Source organism: Sinohyriopsis cumingii, chromosome 4 (assembly GCF_028554795.1).
Source record: "Sinohyriopsis cumingii isolate HCF-2022 chromosome 4, ASM2855479v2, whole genome shotgun sequence".
In the NCBI taxonomy this organism is placed as follows: Eukaryota; Metazoa; Mollusca; class Bivalvia; order Unionida; family Unionidae; genus Sinohyriopsis; species Sinohyriopsis cumingii.
Window position 1 is genome coordinate 6043543 of NC_142964.1, and position 26279 is coordinate 6069821.

Consider the following 26279-nt stretch of genomic DNA (forward strand, 5'->3'; position numbering starts at 1 on the left):
CTATCATGTCTGCAGTGTGGCAGTTTATAGTGATGTCTAGCACTAGGGCATCAAGCCTCAGACATGTAGCATGATGTTCCACCCAGTCACATTATTCTGACACCAGGCCGACCAGTCCTAACACTAACCTTAATGCTGAGCGCATCATGAGACAGCTGTTAGTACCATTGTTTTATACGTCTCTGATATGACTCAACCGGGGTTCGAACCTGCAATCAGAAGCAGACACTCTAACCACTAGGCCACCAGAGCAAAGATATAATAAGCAGTCCATGTTAAGCAACAACACATGTGTTATGTATATTTAAATTGCATTGTATATTTACTTTTCTCAGTGGTCAAGTTTATGGTCTACCTGACTAGTGCCATTTATTTTTCAATACATAGCTAATATTTCTCTGTGATTATAGATTATATATTCAAATCATTATTAATGGAGCTAAACATATTTACTTGAATCTATGTCCAGGACATGAGTTTTTCACTTGGAAATTCCAAATCTTGTTCACAACTTAAAATGTTTTAGAAGTGAACCTGGCTTATATATTGGCTCTATTATTGTGTAGTAGCTTTTATATTAATGTTGTTTACTTCAAAAGTATTAATTATATCCTGAACATCTGAAGCAGAATCAGTTCAATTGTTGTGTTTAGTTTTTAGTTTGGGTGGATTTTTTTAATTCAAATTATTCAGTGGAATAACAAAGTGCTCATTAATACTACTTGGACTAAATCATTAAGCTGGAATTATAGTGAATTCATTTAAGAACTTTCTGCATTATATCATTGTGATGCATCAAAAGACTTTTGGCACATTAGCACATTCAAGACTACAGGCACATCAACACATTCAATACTGGATTTATTTGGTACACCACTGGACTTCATTTCAAAATTGTGATTGAACTTTAAAGACTATTTGGGACTGGATTCATGATACTGTTAGTTCTTTTAAAATTTTCAGTTTGTATTCTAGGGACTATCTGTTGAATATTACAAAACTTTTTGCTCTATTTTGTTACTTAGTTTAAGTCCATAGAGTTGTAACACATGTAGTCTAAAAATGCTTTACCTGCATAGTTCTCAGTAAATACATGCAAATATCTGAAACAACCAATAGCAATAATATCACTCCGATAACCTCTACTGATTATAAAGAAATTATTCACAAGGAGAAGGCAAAAGTAATGAAAATTCAAAGAGAAAAGTATGCAACATAAAACACTTCAGGCCCCTTGTAAAACTAACTTTAATTAAATACGTAAATTTAATATCAATCGCCCAACCTGAATTTAACTTAACAATTAACCATTCCAAGAAGCACACTTATGTAACATTGTAATAACACAATGTAAGCTATCTCCGAAACTTCATTTTGCATAGGGTTAGAATTTTAAAGAAAAAAATTTCCCCCCATTTCCTCACTGGTTATAACTGGCTATTTAAAAAAGACCTTGTATATCTTAGGTATTGTTCAAAGAAGCTTTAATTCCCTTTATTTTGGTGTATGACTGATGCGTGTAATATGGGTTATTCCAAAAAGAAGAGTATCTTCCTCATGCATTGTATTATCACCACTGTTTATGTAATTGATTTAATTTGGATTTCTATGCACGAGGGCTCGAGTCGTTCTGTTCTATATATCTGCTCAGATCTCTATTTATTCTACCTATAAGTTTACTCAATCTGGGCAATAACACCGAGGGCGATCATCTCCTAGATAACGAGAACCGAATAAAGCGGACACCTAGAAAGAAGGTACAATCCACCAATCAATCCACACCCTTTATAAAGAGGGTGGCATTAAAATTATGCAAGTTGGATGTATGCTAACCTCCAGCAAACCATCTGTAAGAAGTGTATCATGTGACAAGAATCGAGTCAGTGATGTTCCCAGTCAAGTGTATAGCTGTATGTGTCATTATGTATGTGAAGTGTCAAATTTTGAATCTTAAAGTTGAATGCATTGAGCATTAAAATGTTATCGCATTTAAGCCAGAAAAGTCTTTGTGAAGGGTCACTTCAACCTTTCTTCCTTTCTCTCCAGTGTCAGTGTTAAAGCTTGAAAGGCTAGAATTTATCACTTAGTGAGATTTGACCAAGGGCATTGCTACACTGTCCTGAGAATGTAAACATCTGAGCTACTGACCATAACCGCTTGATAAGAACCCATGTCAAATTATCACTTTCTAAAGGAAATTGATATACCCTGTAGTTCACAGATGCTATGCTGTCTAAATCTGATGGAAGAAATTATCTTTGGGAAAATTTAGAAACCAGTGCCTATGATTGGGCAGAATAAATTAAGGCGTACATTTTAGAAGCAATGTGAATTTAAAGTGACAACCTTAGTCAGAACTCTTTAACCTTAATTTCCTGAGAGGTGTAGTTTTGGCTCATGGGGAAGCCTAAAGAGAATAATGCTTTCCTCGTTAAACAAGAAAGAGACCAGGTGGCTGTCTTGTGAGAAAAGACAGGGTTTAGTGCTAGGATGCACAAGTTCTAAAAGATAACAGCATTAGGGTATGCAATTTTAATTTTCCACATAATTTTATATATTTTTTATTGTTTGTTTTATGCAAATGTGTTTGCTATGACTAGGTTCCATATTATGTATCATTTATTCAATTTCATGGAAAAGTGTTGATGCTAGAGTTGTTATGCAATTTACTTTTTCATTTTACAGTTATTCGTTCACTGGTGGAATTGATTGCATGCGATCTAAAATTTTCATATGGGTAGGATTTCATAGGATTATATGAATAATTTTCTTTGTCCATTAGGACAATACTGAGTATCAGAAGTTAACAATAATTATATTTGATTTTGTAATGTTTAAATAGTCTTGTAAGTTAGGGATTGCTGCGAGCTAGAATTTTGTGAATTTTATACAATAGTAACCAAGCATGTGGTAGCGTATATAAAGAGATACAGTAACGTTAGCTACTGCGAATGGTATAAATATGGCCTGTCGCTGTGAAGTGAGGGTAATGTTCTACTGTACTAAGTCAGAATTTACGTAATGTGTGGATAGCTTGTATGCTTCTGAGTAACAAAGTGAGGGAATTTTATGTCCGTGTAGAAAATGGTACATAGATTATGGGGTAATGTTGTCCTTTAAGGAACAGCTTTCTTGGGAAAGAGACAGGACAGTCCTAAGACAGAAGTCCAAAGGAAAAGAAGTGACGAGTTAAGGATTAGGAAGACCAGGAAGGGACGAAGCATAGAGAATAGGAAGTCAAGGAAATAGGAAGATGCTGGTACACGGTCAAGGGAGGAAGGTGATGCAAATCAGTCGGGGACATTGCACTCTTTTCACCACATGTTATTATGATAAAATAAATCAAACTTGGACACTGCTATTAAATTCTGTTGACATAATTTAGCTTGCATTGGAACTGCCGCATTTAATTTGTTTGATCAAATTTGTTATTTTCTTGTCTAAGGGGGCTCGTATTGCTTTATTTCTTCCCAGTATTCTTGCTCAGTTCTCTGTTGAAATTCTATTCTTTTTTCACTCCCACCGGTCTATAACATCAAGGGAGGTTATCCTCTAGATAATGCCAGCCAAATCCAATTAACCAACCCTCCTACTAAGAGGGCAATGTTACAATGTAACAACAGATCAGAGTCAGTAATACAGAGTGGTGCATTATGCAACAACAGATCTGAATCTGTGATGTTACCAGCTGGGTGTATGCTACAGATATGAAAGCTCTGGCAAGAATTGGTTCAGTATGCAACAACAGATCCGAGTCTGTGACGCTACCAGCTGGGTGTATGCTACAGCTATGAAAGCTCGAGCAAGAATTGGTTCAGTATGCAACAACAGATCTGAGTCTGTGATGCTACTAGTCAGATGTATCCGTTACATGTGCAAAGCCTCTGTAAGGAGAATGGTGATGTACTATGTGACGAGATTGGAGTCCATGATGTTTCCAGTAGGGAGTATGCGATATAGACACACAAGCCAAGTACTTGTGAGAAGAATGGTACATTATGTGACAAAGGTCACAGGGTGTATGCTATACACAAGCAAAGCCTCCATGAGTTGATTGGTGCATATATATGTGACAGCTTTTGAAGTCTGGGATTTTCCAATTCAGGTGTACATTATGTGACAACAGCTCTCAGTCTCTGATGGATGCATGCATTAGACAGCAGGACTGAGTCTGGGATGTTTCCAGCCAGATGTATGCTTATAAATGAGTAAAGCATCCTTGAGTGGTGCAAATTTAACAGCACATACAAAACTGCATTGTTCCCATTGATGTGCAAAATTTAACGGCACATACAAGACTGCACTGTTCCCATTTATGTGCAAAATTTAACAGCACATACAAGACTGCATTGTTCCCATTTATGTGCAAATTTTAACGGCACATATGAGACTGCAATGTTCCAATTTATGTGCAAAATTTAACAGCACATACAAGACTGCATTGTTCCCATTTATGTGCAAAATTTAACAGCACATACAAGACTGCATTGTTCCCATTTATGTGCAAAATTTAACAGCACATACAAGACTGCATTGTTCCCATTTATGTGCAAAATTTAAAAGCACATACAAGACTGCATTGTTCCCATTTATGTGCAAAATATAACGGCACATACAAGACTGCATTGTTCCCATTTATGTGCAAATTTAACAGCACATACAAGACTGCATTGTTCCCATTTATGTGCAAAATTTAACGGCACATACAAGACTGCATTGTTCCCATTTATGTGCAAATTTAACAGCACATACAAGACCCGCATTGTTCCCATTTATGTGCAAAATTTAACAGCACATACAAGACTGCATTGTTCCCATTTATGTGCAAAATTTAACGGCACATATGAGACTGCAATGTTCCAATTTATGTGCAAAATTTAACAGCACATACAAGACTGCATTGTTCCCATTTATGTGCAAAATTTAACAGCACATACAAGACTGCATTGTTCCCATTTATGTGCAAAATTTAACGGCACATACAAGACTGCATTGTTCCCATTTATGTGCAAAATTTAACAGCACATACAAGACTGCATTGTTCCCATTTATGTGCAAAATTTAAAAGCACATACAAGACTGCATTGTTCCCATTTATGTGCAAAATTTAACGGCACATACAAGACTGCACTGTTCCCATTTATGTGCAAAATTTAACAGCACATACAAGACTGCATTGTTCCCATTTATGTGCAAATTTTAACGGCACATATGAGATTGCAATGTTCCAATTTATGTGCAAAATTTAACAGCACATACAAGACTGCATTGTTCCCATTTATGTGCAAAATTTAACAGCACATACAAGACTGCATTGTTCCCATTTATGTGCAAAATTTAACAGCACATACAAGACTGCATTGTTCCCATTTATGTGCAAAATTTAAAAGCACATACAAGACTGCATTGTTCCCATTTATGTACAAAATATAACGGCACATACAAGACTGCATTGTTCCCATTTATGTGCAAATTTAACAGCACATACAAGACCCGCATTGTTCCCATTTATGTGCAAAATTTAACGGCACATACAAGACTGCATTGTTCCCATTTATGTGCAAATTTAACAGCACATACAAGACCCGCATTGTTCCCATTTATGTGCAAAATTTAACGGCACATACAAGACTGCATTGTTCCCATTTATGTGGAAAATTTAATGGCACATACAAGACTGCATTGTTCCCATTTATGTGCAAAATTTAACGGCACATACAAGACTGCATTGTTCCCATTTATGTGCAAAATTTAACGGCACATACAAGACTGCACTGTTCCCATTTATGTGCAAATTTAACAGCACATACAAGACTGCATTGTTCCCATTTATGTGCAAAATTTAATGGCACATACAAGACTGCATTGTTCCCATTTATGTGCAAAATTTAATGGCACATACAAGACTGCATTGTTCCCATTTATGTGCAAAAGTTAACAGCACATACAAGGCTGCATTGTTCCCATTTATGTGCAAAATTTAACGGCATATACAAGACTGCATTGTTCCCATTTATGTGCAAAATTTAATGGCACATACAAGACTGCACTGTTCCCATTTATGTGCAAATTTAACGGCACATACAAGACTGCACTGTTCCCATTTATGTGCAAAATTTAATGGCACATACAAGACTGCGTTGTTCCCATTTATGTGCAAAATTTAATGGCACATATGAGACTGCATTGTTCCCATTAAGGTGTATATCATATGTGACAATAGACCTGAGTCTGTGATGGAGAGTGGTGCTTTATGTGATTACAGATCTGAACCTGTAAGGTTCCCAGTCAGGTCTGTTATAAGATGACAGATTTGAGTCTGTGCATTATGGGACAACAGATCTGAGTCATGGTTTTCCCTGTCAGGTGTATGCTATGGCAAGAAATCAGAGTTAGTAATGTTGAGTTGTGCATTATGTGCCACATATCAGAGTCAGTGATATTCTCAGGTTAGGTGTATAAAAATTAGGCAACAGATCCAAGTATGTGATGCAAAGTAGTACATTCTGAGATATCAGATCTGCATCAGTGATGTAGAGTGGTGATAACAGATCTACATCAGTGATGTAGAGTGGTGATAACAGATCTGCATCAATGATGTAGAGTGGTGATAACGGATCTACATCAGTGATGTAGAGTGGTGATATCAGATCTGCATCAGTAATGTAGAGTGGTGATAACAGATCTACATCAGTGATGTACAGTGGTGATAACAGATCTACATCAGTGATGTACAGTGGTGACTACAGATCTGAGTCAGTTATGTAGAGTGGTGATAACAGATCTGCATCAGTGATGTAGAGTGGTGATAACAGATCTACATCAGTGATGTAAAGTGGTGATATCAGATCTGCATCAGTGATGTAGAGTGGTGATCATATATCTGAGGGTCAGTTATATCGAGTGGTAGCCATTAATTCCTGCTTATTCCTAGTCCTTCTTCACTTGCTTTTCTTCTTCATGAGCAAATTGGTGCCAACTTAAACAACCCAATGGGTTTATGAAATTATTAAAACTACTGGTATGGCAGGAAATTTCCTATCCTTGTGGGCTACTTATAATGTCAAGCTCTGTCTTTCAGAAAGTTATTTAAAACAGAAAGTTCATGCAATTTTGTTACTTAGTAAATATAGTATGTTAGATGCTTTATAATGGTCCTATCGGTTTTACAGTCTTCTTTTTTTCTAACAAAATTTTAATGAAGCTTTTCACATACTGTTGCAATACAAGAACAATGATGACACTTAAGAGCCACTGCCAGATTTACAATGCAAATCTCCACCCTTTTTATTACACCCCCCCACCAACCATCCCCAATTCAAACCATGACCAAGGGTCATGGCCTAAAATCTGTTATAATCCCTTGTAATCTCCCAATGTAAATCCATGTGTAAAGTTTGTTTTAAAAATATTACAAAATGTTGTTGTAAACTAGTTGCAATTTTTTCATACATGACCTTTAACACCATCCAAAAGACCCCTTTAGAGTTGCCTAAATAGTTCACTCTGCTCACATGGTTGCCACAGGTTCAGCAGGAGCCAAGTTGTGGAGAGAAAGAATAATGGACAAACTGAACATATAATGCAATATCCCTTACTAAAGAGTGGAGATTAAAAAATGTTCAGATTAAAAAGCAAGCAATCTAATTCAGACCAGTTAGAAAGTTAATGCCTTTAGAATGATCTATACACCATACATACTCGCTTACAAGTCAAGCCTACATGCAAACTGCACAGACCCAGATCTGCTGTCACATAATGTGCTGGCAGATCTGCATCTGTGTGGTTTGTTAAAAATAATGCCAGTAGAATAAAAAGTATAGACCTTCATCTGTAGGCACATTATGCTAGGGCAGATCAGGATCTTTGTTGTTTGCACTTTGACTCGACTTTATAGGCAAGTACGTATGATATGTCTAGGTTTCTGAGAAAATATACCAGTCACTTTGCCTGGTTATCTTTCAAACCCAATTATGGGAGTCTTGATCAAATAAGAAATCCATTAAAACACCAGGATAACCCAAGATGTTCCATCCACAATTGGTCTTCTATCACATTGCATAGTAATGCGTGAAACTGAGGAGAATGAATTACATCTTCATCACATTTAAATTATACTGCCAAATCATCTGGTGAATAATTTAGTGGCAGGCAGCAGAAAATAAAATCCAGAAGGTCTAATTGAATATTAACAGTCAATTTGATACTGGTCAATAATCTGATGTGAGATGACAAAGAAATATTGCAACCATCCAAGTCTGATTACTACAGTGGTAATGTTTGTTGCTGCAGAGCTCTTGATTAGAACTTTTACCACTGTTAGTAACACACATTAACCAAACTACCGGTAAGTAAAATATGTTAAGACCTGAGCAGACACAAATTCTGCAATATGTAATGGTATTTTTACTGATATTACTATCAATACAAGCTTGTAAGTCAAGTCAAACTGTAAACAAAGATCCTGATCTGCCATAACATAAAGTGCCTGCAGATCAGGATCTATGTTATTTGTTCTACTGATTACTCCTAACAAACTGCACAAACCCAGATATGCCAGTGCACTAGCAACAGCAGATCTGGGTCTGTGAATTTTGCAGATGGATTTGTCTTGTGAGCAAGTAAAGATCGTATTTGCTACACAATATTATCTACACTGACTTTTTTACTTTGTTAGATCTATATCCAATAAAAAATATCAATAATGTGATTTTAAATTCCAATGGGGGGGACAATCTTTTGATAAAATAATGATTTGAAGTAGTGAATCATAAATCATTACATGTATCTACTTTATGTACATGTAGTGCTAATTCCCCACCAGAACACACTTCAAAAATTACATGTATCTACTGTTTGTACATGTGGTGCTAATTCCCAACCAGAACACTCTTCACAAATTGCATGTATCTACTCTATGTGCATGCAGTGTTAATTAATTACCAGATCACTCTTCACAAATTACATGTATCTACTGTCTGTACATATAGTACAAATTCCCCATCAGGACACTCTTCACAAATTACATGTATCTACTATATGTACATGTAGTGCTAATTCCCCACCAGAACACACTTCACAAATTACATGTATCTACTGTTTGTACATGTGGTGCTAATTCCCAACCAGAACACTCTTCACAAATTGCATGTATCTACTCTATGTGCATGCCGTGTTAATTAATTACCATATCACTCTCCACAATTTACATGTATCTACTGTTTTTACATATAGTACAAATTTCCCACCAGAACACTCTTCACAAAGTACATGTATCTTCTCTATGTACATGTAGTACTAATTCCCCACCAGAACACCTCATAAATTACATGTATCTATTCTATGTACATGTAATGCTAATTAATTACAAGAACACTCTTCATAAATTACATGTATCTACTGTTTGTACATGTAATACAAATTCCCCATCAGAACACTCTTCACAAAGTACATGTATCTACTCTATGTACATGTAGTGCTAATTCCCCACCAGAACACTCATCACAAAATACATGTATCTACTCTATGTACATACAGTGCTAATACCCCACTAGAACACCTCACAAATTACATGTATCTAATTTATGTACATGTAGTGCTAATTTCCCACCAGAACACCTCACAAATTACACGTTTCTACTGTTTGTACATGTAGGGCTAATTCACCAACAGAACACCTTACAATGTACATGTATCTACTTTATGTACATGTAGTGCTAATTTCCCACCAGAACACTCTTCACAAATTGCATGTATATACTCTATGTACATGTAGTACTAATTCCCCAACAGAACACTCTACATAAATTATATGTATATACTGTACGAAGTACCAATACACTACCATCTATAGAACACTCTTCACAAATTACATCTATGACCCTGAGGGGCCGAGTGGATTAAGCCACTCGCCTCGATCACTACTATTGTCTGCAACTCAGCCAATGTGGGCATGGGAGAAAGCTTGATGCAAGACTCCCATGCGTCATTATTTCTTATGAAGGTTTTCTCACTATTCCTACTTGATCGAGACCAGGGAAGCACACATCTGGAATGGACTCATATGAAAATAAACAATCCACTGCCAATCGATGTTTGCACAAATACATCCTTTCCCTCAAATACACCTGTAATGGCGTCTCTCTGGTACATAATCATATTTTCAATGTTAAACATAAAAAGCATCCTTTTGAAGTAAATTGCTTCCACTATATTCTGCCGATGTATGACACACCACTGTTACACATTAATGTTTGGATTGCATTACATTCTAATGTAGGCAGCTCATGAAATCCAATCGATGTCACTAGGACAAAGCACTGAAATATCTTATCGATGTGCCAATGTGTAGACAGGTTAACATATCAGAACCTTGGTAAGCGAAGATGGCAGAGTATAAGCTTTGGTCAATAAATGCACACTAAGAATTGACATGGGGGACATCAGTTAGTTACTTCCCCCTGATTCTGAAGGCGGCAATTTGGTCAAGTAGGTCCCTTTCATTTTTGGTTTGCTTGGTCTGCATTCAACCAAAACAAATGACTTCTGAAAAGTGCTTGGCCTACCTCAATGAACAAGCAACTTACCTACATTATAGACATTTCCATTAAGTATGGACAAATTGATCAGTCACAGAGTGAGTGTGATTTTTAAATTTGTTTAAATGACTATATATGTTTGTATAATAGGTTGCCCAGAATTATGTTTTTATGTTTTCTAGACTACAATCATTAAACAAACTTTCTTATATCATGTATTTTGTATCTTAGAATTTCAATGATGTTTTGTTTGCATGTAAATAACAGAATTGTCTATTTATTTTCCTTTCCATAGCATGTTTTATGTGTATATGCATCATACAAACTATAAATCACTTTAAATAATACTGACATGGGCGATTTGTAATTGCATTCTTGTATTGTTCTGTACCATCTGTACCAAAACACCCACCAACACATTGATATTAAAATTTACACAGACTGCATATAATTTAATAAAAATAATAATAATAATAAAAATAATAATATTATTATTATTACTATTGCAAATAATCCCAGCATTTTTGTCATTATTGCATGTGTTCATGTTTGTTTTTAAATTGTTACTCTACTTATTATTATTATTATTATTTATATTATTATTTATGGTCACTACTTCATGTTTATGATGATAGGTGTTTTTAGCTTTCATTTGGGGGGAAAACATTGTATTAAAGGCTTTTATAAGTTTATAATCCCCTAGCTTAGCTTAGCTGCCACAACTGCATAGGGACTCCTGAATAAATGTAACCTGTGATGCATTACCAAGTGTGCACAATCAAGGGTCTTCTCATTAGTATTCATGCAGGACAAATGATTGCTAATTACAGACAACCAACGAAATACTGAGAACAGAAATAGAGTTCCCCACTCACTGGTCATGTGCATTGCGTTGTATACTGCTTCAGGAAGGAAGATGATCTTGTCATCGAGGGATCAAATCGAGTCCCAGCAATGTGCTTAACATAAACTGTTTTCCAGTGTCTTTAAAAGAACTTCAAAATTAAAATGCTGCATATTGATTGCATACTGATTGCATATTGATTGCATACTCAAGGTTTCTTTTGGATCCTGACAGGCAAATGACTTGGAATACGGGAGGGCTCAATCTTGATTGGGGGGGGGGGCTCCAAGTGTCAATTGTTCAAGTTCTGCTTTGTTTCAAGGGTCAATCTAGTCAATCTAGCTCAAAAGGGAGAAATCACTTCAAATAGAAGAGAGTTTTGCAATCTTTGGGATATATATAACCCAACTGCAATGAATAATAATAGTAATAATAATAATAATAATTTTTCAGTCAAATCACAATGATGTCTGCACTGTAGCAGTTCGTAGTGATGTCTAGCATTGTGACATCATGCTGCAGACATGTACCATGATGTCCCGCTCAGTCACATTATTCTGACACCAGGCCAACCAGTACTAACACTTACCTCTTAATGCTGAGCACCAAGTGAGGCATCTGCTAGTACCATTTTTATAAGTCTTTGGTATGACTCGGCAAGGATTCAAATCCACGACCTTCCACATCCAAGGCAAATGCTGTGACCACTAGGCCACAGAAGCAGTAAATAATGATAATAATAATAATACAGTTATAATAATAATAATAACAATAATACTACTACCATTATGTCATTAAATATTTCTTCTCAATAACATACAATTTTTTCTTATGCAGATTTCTTCCACATTGCTGCTTGCTTACAGGAGTTTATCATTCTTGCAGAAACTCAAACTGTTCATCACGAAAATACAATGAGATAGGAGTGTTTGAAACAGTTGCCAGATATAGGAAAGCATTAATTTTCCTACAGTTTATTCAAAACTTAAATTAGGTAGTTTTCAACAGAGGTTTATGTTATTTTATTTGTCAGTCATTATTAACATTGATTTAATAACATATTGTGAGATTGCACATTCTAAAAGAAACCTCAAAAATAAATGAATATCATTTTCAAGTGTTTCTCTCCCCAAAGGATTTTCTGAAATAAAACACATTTTATTGCAATTGTTCATTCAGTAGGCCTCTATTCATTTGCAGTATGTCTTTATATAACACCAAGCATGAAATTGTTACTTTAAATCAGGCAAAAAAATTGGTGATGCTGAAAGTAACTCAAGATCCAAAGCAACTTTGCTTTCACCATGTTTTCAGGTGAACTTGTACAGTTTTAGACAACCATTTCACCCACTTTGCCTGTTACCATGACCCTTGAGTTGTCACAATCATCAATCTAACCCCATATTTTAAACAGACAAAAACTCCAAAAAACCCACAACAGATACCTAACCTTAAATGACAATATTAAAAAGTTGTGTCAATAACTCTATCATCAAAACTTTGCTATGGCACACCTGGTTTTGCACATTTTGCCATTGGACTGGACTTATGGTACTTTTCTCTTCAAAGTTAAGTCTGCTATCAAGCTATGGCAGATCTGGCTTTACGCATTTATTCAGTTAGACTGGACTTACAAGTGAATATATATGGTACTTTTATTTGTCATGTCCGCTATCAAGCTTACAAAATGCTGTAGTCAACATGGGTCTTTTAATGTAACATCTGTTTCCAAATTTTATTTCAATCCATTAAGTCCTTCCTACTGAGCAAAAAATGAACTAGAGGGCAAAGTTCTAAGTTAAACAGGGGCCATAACTGCCTAAAAATATGCAACTAAAGAGTGTGTGTGTGATTTGGATTTTTAATGTAATTGTAACAATTTTCAGTCATATCTCTAACATGTCTAGAGTGTGGCAGTTTATAGTGATGACTAGCACTGGGGCATCATGCCACAGACATGTAGCATGATGTCCCACCCAGTCACATTCTCTTGACACCAGGCCAACCAGTCCTAACACTAAGCTCTTAATGCTTTGTGCCAAGCGCAGCAGATGTTAGTAGAATTTTGTAAGTCTTTGTCATGACTAGGCTGGGGATCGAACCCACAACTTCCTGCATCTGAGGTGGAAGCTCTAACCACTAGGCCAACGGCGGTTGCAACTAAAGAGTGAAAATTCTCAATCCTTTCAACTCTATGCTTCATATCATACTAAATTTGACTACAATCCAAGAACTACTCCAAAATAGTATAAAGAGAAAACGAAATTGAAGGTCACAGTTCTGAGCAATGTCAAATTTTCACTGTTCTGGTGACCTATACTATTACAATAATCACTAATGTTAATTGCCAATCAATCAGATGAAGTCTTGTATCTTCATGTTTGGGAGACTGAGCTTATGGCTTACGAGCATCAATGTGTGCCCAGCAATTTTATTCACTTTCTTATTTCTGAAAGATGCATTTCCATTGGCTAATTCAAAAGTCACCAGAACATGAACCCTAAGCACCTGCTGTTAGATCTTTAAGAAAGACGCTTGAGATCTGATTTTAATCATATTCAGTTCAGATTCAAACAGACCCATAAATCTGTAAAATTTTACTGCAAAGCAATGAAATTTTTTTAAAAGTTTTATATCAATCCATGACATCCTTCAAAAGTTTTTGAACAAAAACATAATTGGAAGGCACAGTTCCAAGTCAAACAGTTGCCATAATACCATCAAACTGTACAGGAAAACTGTAAATCAAACCTGACCTAGATCTTCTTAATGCAAAGCCTAGTACCAAATCTTAGTCCCCAAGTCCTTAACAAAATTACTGGACAGAATCAAAATCTGTAATGTGATGGAATGGAGGGACACAACACTATATGCCCCCAAGATATTGCTGATACAAATACAATTACCCCCAAAATGGGATATATTGCCTCGACGTTAGTGATTTCAAGGACCATACTATATTGAGGTATTTTATAATGCAGTCCAGTGCACTTGCTCAGGAAACACAGCTACTTCCACAGCAATCTTTTATCAAAAAATGGAATTTACAATATGGTGGATATGCGTTAGAAAAACATTTACATCTCATATTGTAGGATTTCCAAAAATGGAAAAATATTCCATTTATGTATATCTGTGCATGATATTGTAAACTTTCTGAATCAGACGATCCCATTACCTATGGCTGTCTCTTCCCACTATATATAGCTGACTCTCCCCGCTACACGTAGCTGTCTCTTCCCACTATACATAGCTGTCTATCCCCCACTAAATATAACTGTCTCTCTACACCACATACACCTGTCTCTCCACATTACATGTAGCTCTCTCTTCCCACTACATATAGCTTCCTCTTCCCACTAAATATAGCTTCCTCTTCCCAATAAATACAGCTTCCCCTTCCAGCTACATATAGCTGTCTCTTTACATCACACACAGCTGTCTCACCACACCGCATGTAGCTCTCTTCCCACTGGATATAGCTGTTTCTTCCAGCTACACATAGCTAACTCTCTACATCATACCCAGCTGTCTCTCCCCACAACACATTATATTATAAATAAATATTAATAGCACACAGGTAGTGACAGAGAATATATTTGTTTACTGGAAATGTATATGGGGACTTACCAGTGTGATTTTCCCATTTTACTGATTTCCTTCAAGAGAGTTTTGCATGTAATGTACAGGCACCCCCTTGTCCCAAGCAAAAGAATCAACAAGTTGTGGTTGGACTGACTAATATACACTTGGAATTATGAAGTGTCGTAGATGCACAATGTCAACTGGCAGACCTGGTACAATGGTTTTGCACAAACAGTAAGTTTACATGTCCCATATCCTCCAAGCAAGTACATGTAGCCAATTGTAGAATACAATAGTTGCTAATTTGAGAAAAACGCATATCGTACATATTCGCAATAAGCCAAATAATTTAAGAAAAAGGAAAGGCCTGGAAGAAGGGGGATCGGCTTATCCATGGGCCAGTGTGTAAACTTAACAGTTTTTACATCTTTTTGTTGACTAATGTAATGGCTGTAAATCTTGGGACATGAAACAATAATTTGTTCCGTGTCCTAAGACATAGGCATATAAAAAAATATAACTTTTGGTGATCTGACAATTATTAAACTGTTATAAAGTAATATGATTGATTTTGTTATTATTTTGCATGTGCATATTTTCTGATTTCTCCAACACAAAATTAAATAAAAGGAAATACCGACTTCATAATTCGATGGCCGGTTGAGTTTACATGGAAGACCATGCTGATCTATAATGTACAGTACTTACACAGTGCAAAGCGTGCATTGCATCACTTAAATCCTTATTTATTCCCAATCATATTAAATGCAGATTTTGCTTTATTCATTGTTTCGACCAAATTACATTCTTCCAGATAACATTTCAGCTAGTCCTCAATAGCTGTTTCATTTACTTTGAATCACGCACTCACAAGTTACTCTTTTTCAATGATATAAGCAATCCTACAAATTGAGGTAATATTTTTTAAAAGGTACGCACATTTATTTGTACAAGGCACGTAACCATCATAATTTACATGTTCACGAAGAGTGGTAATAATAAAGGCTAAAATTCTCATAGAGATCAACTAAGATCAACATCAATCAATTTTAGTTTTGTGTTTTAGCTGAACCAACATAACTTTCCATACAATGGAAAGCCTGATGTCTCTGTGTCTCCTATGCTGATAGTCAGCAAATTTGTCTTTCATTTTGCGACAGCAGTACAGGCCGCTTAATCATTAAAACCCTGAAACTGGCTTGTGATAAGAGGGAATTTTGACCGGTAACTATACCAGTTTAACATTGGTATAAACGGTATAAAAATGCCAGGTTTTCATTCGCGTAAGAATGGAGCTATAGCATATGGAGTTATAGCATTTGTAGTGATCATTCTTGAAACTCAAATTAATTGTGGACGATTTTATTGTTGTGGTTTATCGTTTTGTTCTGGTTTATATTTTTATTTTTTTTATTATTGTAGAGGTAAAAATAATCATTAATTTATGTGAATAATGTTTAAACGTAACATTCTATTTAGTGAAGAAGCGAATGCTTTATACTAAAATAATTATTTCATCACAACAAAAATTTACAGGTGATACAACATAACATAGACTTTTCTTGTTTAGAAGAAATGAAAATCAAAGACGTAATAATCAGGAGTTCTCTACAAAAAATCAGAAGATATTATGAAATCGGAGGTAGGCATGGAGCGACCCCAAAAATCTGGAGTTTTTTCCCTCCTGGCATTAAAGTTGACAGGTATGGTGTAAGGTTGCTTACATCAAAGCAAACTACAACTCAGCTTTTACATTATTAGCATCATCTTCTGAGCATTATTTATGAAACTTTATAAAACAGAAAATTAAATAAATTACTTTTCAAACAAGTTTATACCATTTCCTTTTAATGATAAGCACGCCAACCTTGAGATAAGTATACATGTAATTTTTTTTAATACAAGTTTGCCTAAATAAATGCATTTAGAACTTACCTCGTGCATCTTGAGATGCCTTGGAGTTGTAAGTCAGCTTATAGGCAGGTCATGCACTTTTAGTGTTTATATCTGTTCAGTTTGTGGGTCGGCTTATACGCGAACAGGCTTATATGTGAGTATACATGGTACTTTGGTGATGCACAGTTCGGCTGAAGTGGTCATACAAGTCTATACACTGATTAAAAATGGAAATTATACTTCCCTTTTTTCAAAAATATTTACACCAGGATCCATGGCACGACGATGTTCTTCTATCCAAAATTGTGTTATTATTTTAACGAGGAGCTGTAAACCAAAATTAACTTCGTAATGATTAATAAAAAGTAATCAAGAGATGAAATATCCCCCAAACCCCAGCTGAAATATAGACATGGTTTTCAACAGATTTCAAAACTAAAGAGTCTTTTGACCCTTGACCCCATGAGTCAAAACTAAAATCCCATCAGTCATGAGCTTATAGCTAGTACTGGTGGAGTTTCATTAAGCTAATGGATCAGTACAGAATTTTGCTAGAAACAGAGACACAAACAGACAAACAGGAGATGCACATGGCCATTAACAATTTGATGTACAAGAGTGTCACTTTTAAATATCTATGGCTGTGTGAATATTTGGTATATTAAAACCAACGAAAGTTTATTTACACTTTGTTACATTTTAAACTTCTGGAAAATATGGTATTTTTAACTTTATCAGTCATTTTACATGCAAACACATAACCATACAACTATGAATTTGATTTCTAATTTCAACCTTATAACCAATCCACTCATCATGTCTCAAGGAACACTTTATTCAAAGATGAACACCACTGCTGGGAGCTTTGCATAAAATGAAGACAGCTGTCAACATGTTTGCTAATTATATCCTCTTATTTTCACTACTTACAAATTTAGCATTAGCATTAGCTCTATTTGCATCAAAGACATCAAATGATGGACTTTCTGATATAACAGATCATAAATATATCTAATGTACAAAATTATTCCATCTCATTAGCATGAAATAAATCACAATGCGCGATGTCCAGTAAAGTTACAGTAAATTAAAACACCCACTTTTTTCAACACTCTGCCAACTGAAGCAAATTAATTGCCAATAAAACAAATTAAAGTTTGTACACTTTGACAACTACCTGCCATATTTTCCTTAGTCTTATGTAATTGACTATATACATGGAATGGCCATCAAACAAAAGTTGATATTTGATCCAAAGTTAATCTTTTCAAATTATAAGTGAATCCCTCTTCCTCCAGCTATCATAAATGTTACAGATGATCTAAACCAAAAAACTAACCTTAATTAAGTTATGCTCATCTAAGCATGACAGCAGTGAAATCCACACAATTCATACTGATTTTAAGTAAATGTAATATCACAAGATACACGTACATGTAAATAGTAGTCTAACTAATGTTGATTACAGGTGCTCACAGTAATTTCTTATGGTCAGTGTATACTCAGTTGGAAACTATGCCAGTGACAAACCAAGGGGAATTAAGACTGATGCTCCAACTTGAAACTGCACAGGTAGGATTTCCATGCATCAGAAATGGGTCACATTTAAATTCCAAGTATCAAAATCAAAGGCTATGCATCTAATGAGAACCCTGACATAGATAACCTACTGCAAGCAACCCATGGCCCAACATTCTCAATGTATATACAACTTGTGCATCACTTTGTTGCCATTATAACACACAAAAATACTGAATACAGAAATTTGCATGCATTAGAAGGCACCTCTATACAAGTTGTATGTAACATTTTTGGTTGCAATATCTGTAACAATTTGATTGTTTACAGTCCAGAAACAAAAATGTCTACAGACAGATGGAAATAGCAGTGGCTACACTACCACATAATAGATACCAAGAAATAAAGCAATCATCTGTCAGCAGGCCAATTTCTACTGATATAACTGACAATGCTTTCTGGCAAATTAGGATTTGTCTATGTACTATTATGACACCATGATCCTAAACTAAGTAACAGAAATGAGTGAAAACCAAGTTTTGCAAAATTCAACAAATGGTTTATTTCCCAGGAATACAAAGTGAAAATTAAAAAATTACTTACAGTATTGTCAAATAAATCCCAAACAGTACTAAAAGTTTTATCACAAATCCAAATGTAGAGAGTATCAACTGAATCTGAGTGGTATTTGATTAAAAATTCCAACATTAAAAGTGTTGATATGCCTGTAGTCTCATATGCTAATATGCCAGTGTCCTGTAGTGTGACAATGTGCTAACATTTTCTGATGTATCACAATAATATAATCCAAGAAAGTTCTTGTCTAAATTTAATACAATTCCAAATTAATATTCCAGTCCAAGAATAGTATTAATAAGCACTTTGTATTTCCAGTGAAAAATAATTTGAATAAATAATTCCACCCAAATGAAATACTGAATACAACAATAAGACTGATTCTGCCTCAGATGTTAAATGCAAGAATGTGTAATTTCTCAAGTAAACAACAGTATATAAAAAAATAAGACACAAAAGTAGAACCAGGATGAGAGTTCAAATTTCATTTCTAGAATATTCTAAGTTGTCAAGAAAAAAGGTCTATTAGTTACTGTTGTTGTTGTTGTTGTAGGGTTTAACGCCATTTTTCAGCACACAATAGGCTATACAAGGCGGCCAGTATTATTAATAGCAGAGGAAGAACCCGGAAAAACCCAGAAAGAACCACCGACCCACAAGAAGCTACTGGCAAGCTTTCTCAAATACCCACATTGGCTGAATCCGAGACTCAAATCCACGCAGACAGAGGTGAGATGGCAGTGATCTGTAACGGAGAGTGCTTTAGACCACTCGTAGCCCCACTATTACATGTAGTTACTAAATTATAACAAAAACATTGGAAACATCACATATAAAAGGTTCATCTGGTGGTGGTGGGGGATTCCAATGTCCTAGACCCAGACCCAAATAAACATATTTACCTCCATTGATAATGATCCTAATATTAAACCCACACTCAGAGAAATATTAGCTATGTATTATATGTTTGCAAAATAAAAGTTTCTGGTCATGCACACAAGGAACTTGATTTTGGACAAGGTCAAATCCAAAATACAATTATACATAATATATAATCATGGAGAAAAACAATAACAAACACAAATCAAATACACATAACAGTACACTATCAAATGTTCTATGTTTTGCAGAAAATGCTGTTACATATCAATCTTTGTGATGATGTTTCGCCCCCCACCTATTTAACATGCAACGACTTTAATGTTGACAATAGTAATGCTGCAGTGACAGCTGGAAACGGAAACCTTGCACAGGTGAGGCAAAAGTGAGGCATTTTTTTAAATTATGGAACAAAAGTAATATGAACAATATTTTAATGCCCAATCCATGTTTAATAGAGGGAAATATCTGAAATTTTCTCTTTTCAGTCACAGCAACCTTGACCTTTGAATGCTTGCCCCAGAATCAATGGTCTTCTTCCTTACTCCAAGAATAAGCCATCGCAAAACCCTTAACCTAGGAATGTGATGAAGCATTATCTTTTTTAAGTTTTCATCTCTGAAATCAATATGGTTTATCTTGATATCAAACACAAAGCCACTCGAAAAGTTTTGGTAACTATAAATGATGGAAAATCCATGGAAAATTATTTTTCTCATGCCAGTCACAGTGATTGTATTCTTTCACCTCTTGACCTCACAATCTACAAGGTCCAAGTTATTCACAGAGTTTGAAATTTTTATATGGCAGAGTATTCAAGTTTTAGTTTGGAAACAATTTTTCTTCAGTCATGGTGACATTGTCCTTTTTACTTTGTTAGACATTGTTCTATTCTACCCCGAGTGCAAGCCGCCCACAAACACTGAACTACTTGAGTTGATGTGCAGAAACCATTTTTTTTTATTCAGTCAAGTAATCATGACCTTTGCACTCTGACTTTAAAACTGATAGGGTTCTTTCTTACCCCAAGTGAAAATTGTCCACAAAGTTTGGTTACTAACAATAATGGGAAACTTGAGTTACAGAAATCAATTTTCTTTATCTTATCACATCAACCTTGATATTTTAACGTTTGAATCCAATGAATAAGATTCAGATCTGACCTCAAAAGTGATATGGTTCTTCCTTACCCCAAGTGCAAGCAACCCACAAATGTTGCCAACTGCAGATTGGGGACAACTTAAGGTAATGTGTGGAAACAACACTGGTTGTTGTTGTTGTGGTAGGGTTTAACGCCATTTTTCAGCACACGATAGGCTTTAAATGGTGGCCAGTATTAATGGTGGAGGAAGAACCTGGGAAATCCCTGGAAAGAACCACAGACCCTTGAGAAGCTACAGGCAAGCTTTCTCACATACCCACATTGGCCGAATCCGAGACTCGAACCCACGCAGACATGTGAGATGGCAGTGATCCGTAACGGAGAACGCTTTAGACCACTTGGCCACTTGCGGCCCCAACAACACTGGTAACACAAATGGATGGACAGAGAGACATTATAATGCCGTCATTCATTTCTAGAGAAAAAATTTTTAAAAATGAAAATTGATTTAGAACTGCGGATGTTAACACATTAACCTCTGGAGCTTTTTGTCATTTTTGCCTGAAAATCGAGTAGGAAACACATTTTGAAAGCTATTTCTGAATAAACTCGAAAACACCAAATCCCCGATCATCTTTCAATAACATACTGCCTAGTTGTGTTAGAAACATCGTTTTTCATTGGCTATTTGACTCGTGCATGAGCAGAAGGGTAAAAGGGTTTCTTTTGCTAAACGGAGCCATTATTTTTGTACAGAGACCACTCTTTATTCCAAATGCCCATCTTATCATACATTTTGCAAAGGCTCATCTGTCTGTTTGCAGTTCATACCAGTTTGCCTTAGATCTGAGACCAAAGAGTCTAATATCCGGACACAAAATCAGATTCTGACCACGGGCGAATTTTGGGTAAAAAAAAGTCGGGTCCATAAAATTAGGTTTTTCTATCTGTATTTTGTAGTGCAATTAGATATTCCAGATTATTTGGTATCATTGTAGCGCTACACCTGTCTACCTTTCTATAATACCACCCACTTTAGTGTATCATGCATGACCATGACGCTACAGAGCTCAGCTACTACCTCCTGCCCCGTAAAGTCGTCGCTTGGGGTTAATGTGTTAAACTCAAACGACAGATGTTAATGACATATCTACATTTTTGGCTCATCCAAAACAAAATTTCCCAAAAATCCTTGAACATAATCCTAGTATACAAACAAACAGTACTGGTTATCACAAACACCAATCACCTGAACCATTCTTGTATCATATCACAAGTTTGGGTATTTCCTACTGGAATGTTTGTTTTCATCAAGCACATACATGTACATGATTTTCATTCTTCAAGATTAATAAATGCTTACTAGAGAAATAAAGTGAAGAAATGCTTACAACTGGTACAAAGATAAAAAAAGATTTTAACAAAACATCATTTCACATTAACATCCTACTTTTATGTTTCTATAATAGCTGATTCAGTAACAGTATTTTGAGCAAGCATACATTTTTTTATGCTGGGTGAGTGGATTTTTAGATTTTGGGAAAGTCTACATTTTTAATCCATTCCTTACTAGGTGAGTGGATTGTTAGATATGGGCAAGAAGATATTTACTGGGCTAGTGGACTTTTGAGATGGCAAATATATATTTGTAATGCTTTTCTTACCAGATTGAGTGGATTTTCGATTTTAGACAAGTAGACATTTGTAATGCTTTTCTTACCATATGAGTGGATTTCCGATTTTAGGCAAGAAGACATGTTTAATGCTTTTCTTACCAGGTGGGTGGATTTTAGATTTCAGGCAAGAAGACATTTTTAATGCTTGCCTTACTGGGCCAGTTGACATTTTTTTAAATTTGGTTATTTTGGGCAAGGAAAATTTTTAATGCATGCCTTACAAAGTAGAATTTTAGATTTATCAATCCCTGGCATACAAAATGTAATTATCACATTCAAAGAAGAGCTGACTTGGTGGAGTAACTAACATTCTAAAGAATATGAATGGATTTCAAAAGAAACCATATACATCTCTCCTGGGATGGAGGCTGCTGAGATAGTCAACCTTATCTTCAGGTGTTTTGTTAACTTAGGTGTTCTTAAAGAAAATGGAATATGATTAAAACTTTGCTCAACCAACAATTTAGACTAAACCATATTTGTGGGCACAAGTATCACAATGCACCCCAAGTCAGGAAACATACATACCAAGTTTGCTCAATTGTGTTTTAAAAGAGATATTTACTCTTTCTTCATAAAGTTAAAAAATCCAACCTTAAAATGAAGATCACAAAACATTGAAACTCTAAAAGCCATGATGGATCAATGACAAATCCAGTTTTTTCCTTTTTTCCATGAAATGTAATTTGTAACAATCATACAGTTGTGCAAACATAAAACCTGACAACAGCAAAATAATGTCCCCATCTCCCATCACAGTAGGGGGATAAAAACCTAATTCATAGGTAGATATGGGAGAACTAATATACTAATTTAAATCATGTTTTATTTCAATTCTTCTCCATTTTCTTTTTTTTTCTTCTTTCTTTTCTTTGCTTCAATCACAGCTACAATTTTATCTTTATGGTCTCTCCATCTGCTAGAATACTAGTGCAAGTTATCTCCCTTTACATAATAAGTGCTATCTCATCACTCAAATTAGCAAATCATCAACAATAAAATCTGCTCTCAGCTGATTATCTTCTTACAGAAGATGGATACAAATCTTTTCATTAATCTATTAAGATGAGAAAAGTTTACTCTTTAAAATTAAAATTTCTTGGATAACACAGGAAAGTGAGGGTTATTCATATCATCATGATCATGGTGATCACCTGACATACCAAGTTCGATGACTAACACTAACTGAATGATGCACACAAAAAAAACAGATTAAAGTGCCAAATGAGCAACAAAACTATCTTCTCAAACAAACTGTCAAAATCTACTTTTTCACTACAATTCTAGCAAAAGATGTATTAACAATATTATGTTTGCCTGATCTACACATAGGTATATTTATTCTCTCATATGAAAACTGTTGGTAAATCATAAAGTGTAGTAATAAATCTGACTGGAAAGACTTTTTTTTTAAAATTTGTTCACCAGGTCATGCAAGTAAGACATCAACAAACCATGCTCTGATTTCAACCAGTGTAGGGCCCTTCAACCCATGACCCTTGGATTATAGGACAGACCCTCTACCAAGTCTATGTTGGCCCTGACTGAAAACATACACTAGTCATATGCTAAGAAATGTGAAAATATCACAATAGCATGCATTCTCTATAGCAGTGGTTCCCAAACAAGTCATGACCCAAATCAGGGTCACAGGGATGTTCTGGAGGGACCCCAGGATTATTCTTTGAGGATGGCAAAACTGGTCAAATTGTGGTTGTAGGATCAGAAGAGAAAAAATTGAGGGTTGCAGCCCAAAAAGGATGGGAACAACTGCTTTCCACATGTGTGATGATGATACACTATCCGGAATTAAACTCATTTGTTTCCTGCATTAAACAAATGTAGCAGACAGTTGAGATGAAACAATTCACCAGTGTACTGAGGCATTGGTAATTTTGTAATTTTGATAAACAGATATATATGGTGAGTAATCCATTTAAAACAGTATTTACCTTATGAAAGTTATTTTAAATCTTCAAGGGCCATGCACAATTATTAGTTTGCCTCTTTATTCTTTATGTGTCGATACATAGTGTATCACATATTGTGTAATATGATACATAGTGTATCACAGATTGTATATCATATGTATCATTTCACACCTAATAACAGCAGAACAGACTACCATGCATTGAATCAGTTAGATCCATAATTTCTGGGAAACAAAATAACATAAATAGTTCAATTTATGAATAGAAAATGATGTATAAAAGGGTTTTCCCCCTGTCAAAGCACTAAGATGATTGAATCCTGTAAGCATTAAAGAATTTTCAATTTCTTACCTGAGATGATGAAAAAGCAATCCTTATTGTCTCCCATGCGAATCCAAGGAAATCTAAATTTTTATGACTTTTGTACTAGCTGGTTACTTGTTTTTAGTCTCTAGGAAGTTGTTTGCTGCTTTCCTCTTTCATAATGACAAGCACAGAAGGGTAAAATGGACATTTTTGTCTATCTTTTTTATTTATCCATGATTTCAAACTCATGCTTTGGGCAAATTTCAAACTTCATATAATTTTAGCAAAGATATAAACCTGTCTGTGTGCTCTTACCAAACTGACTTAAATCTTGTGAGGAAAACACAAATTTAATTAATCCTTTCTCAACTATGAAAAGTGAATCAAACTGTCATGCAAGTGTGTGTGTGTGTGAAAAGAGAGAGAAATAGAAAAGTGCAGAGTGAGGAAAAAAGCCTACTGCATTTCAAGCTTAACCTTTCTACACTCTGAATTGTAATTTACAGTGCCTAAGCTAATTAATCAACAGTTTTTTTTATCTTCAGAAAAGTCAACATTTTAAGACATGTTCCATTTTATTTATCAATCTGCGTGCCAAACTAAATGTTATCCGGATTCAATAATGCAGCCTCCTCACCCTAATCAACACAACAGGTAGCCTTTACAAAGAAATATAATATTACAAAGCAATTATAAAGTTTCCATGTATCAATGTAATATTCTTTTTCCAAATTCAGTGTTCCAACTTGCAATCAGGATCACAGCTTTTCCAGAATTTTTTGTCCACTGCCCCCAAAATCTTAAACTGTGTGCATGTTTCTTGTTGTAGAAAAAAATATGCCTTCTACTTTTCTTTAAAACATGTCAATCCATGTCTATTAAGCTTCTCAACAGATCTAAAAATTAAACAGTCATTTGACCCTTGACCCTAAGAGTCAAAATGAAATCTCAAAACCATTTTGTATTTGACAACCATGAGATCATAGCTGGGATTGTTCATTATTCATGGAGCAAACTAATATTTCAGATTTCTTGTCTCATGCTAAATGTGATGTGATATGATGTTATTTTTAACATAGCTTTAACAATTTTTCAGTCATATCGCTACGATGTCTGCAATGTGGCAGTTTATAGTGATGTCTAGCACTGGGGCATCATGACGCAGACATGTAGCATGATGTCCCACCCAATCTCATTATCCTGACACCAGGCCGACCAGTCCATTCACTAACCTCTTAATGCTGAATGCCAAGCGAGGCAGCTGTTAGTACCATTTTTCTGTAAGTCTTTGGTATGACTCGGCCAGGGATTAAACCCACAACCTCAACCTCCCGCATCTGAGGCAGACGCTCCAACCACTAGGCTAAATAGAGATAGGCCATTACTGACTTCTATACAGGTGTTTCTCTCTCTAATTATGAATGGCTG

The 26279-nt window shown here is 35.4% G+C and overlaps 1 protein-coding gene across 1 annotated transcript in view; it reads right to left on the bottom strand.

Annotated features, from left to right (window-relative positions):
* The window catches only part of LOC149800571 (U3 small nucleolar RNA-associated protein 15 homolog), a 141327-nt gene that overhangs the window by 113020 nt on the left and 2028 nt on the right, over positions 1 to 26279 (bottom strand). The window lies entirely within an intron of this gene.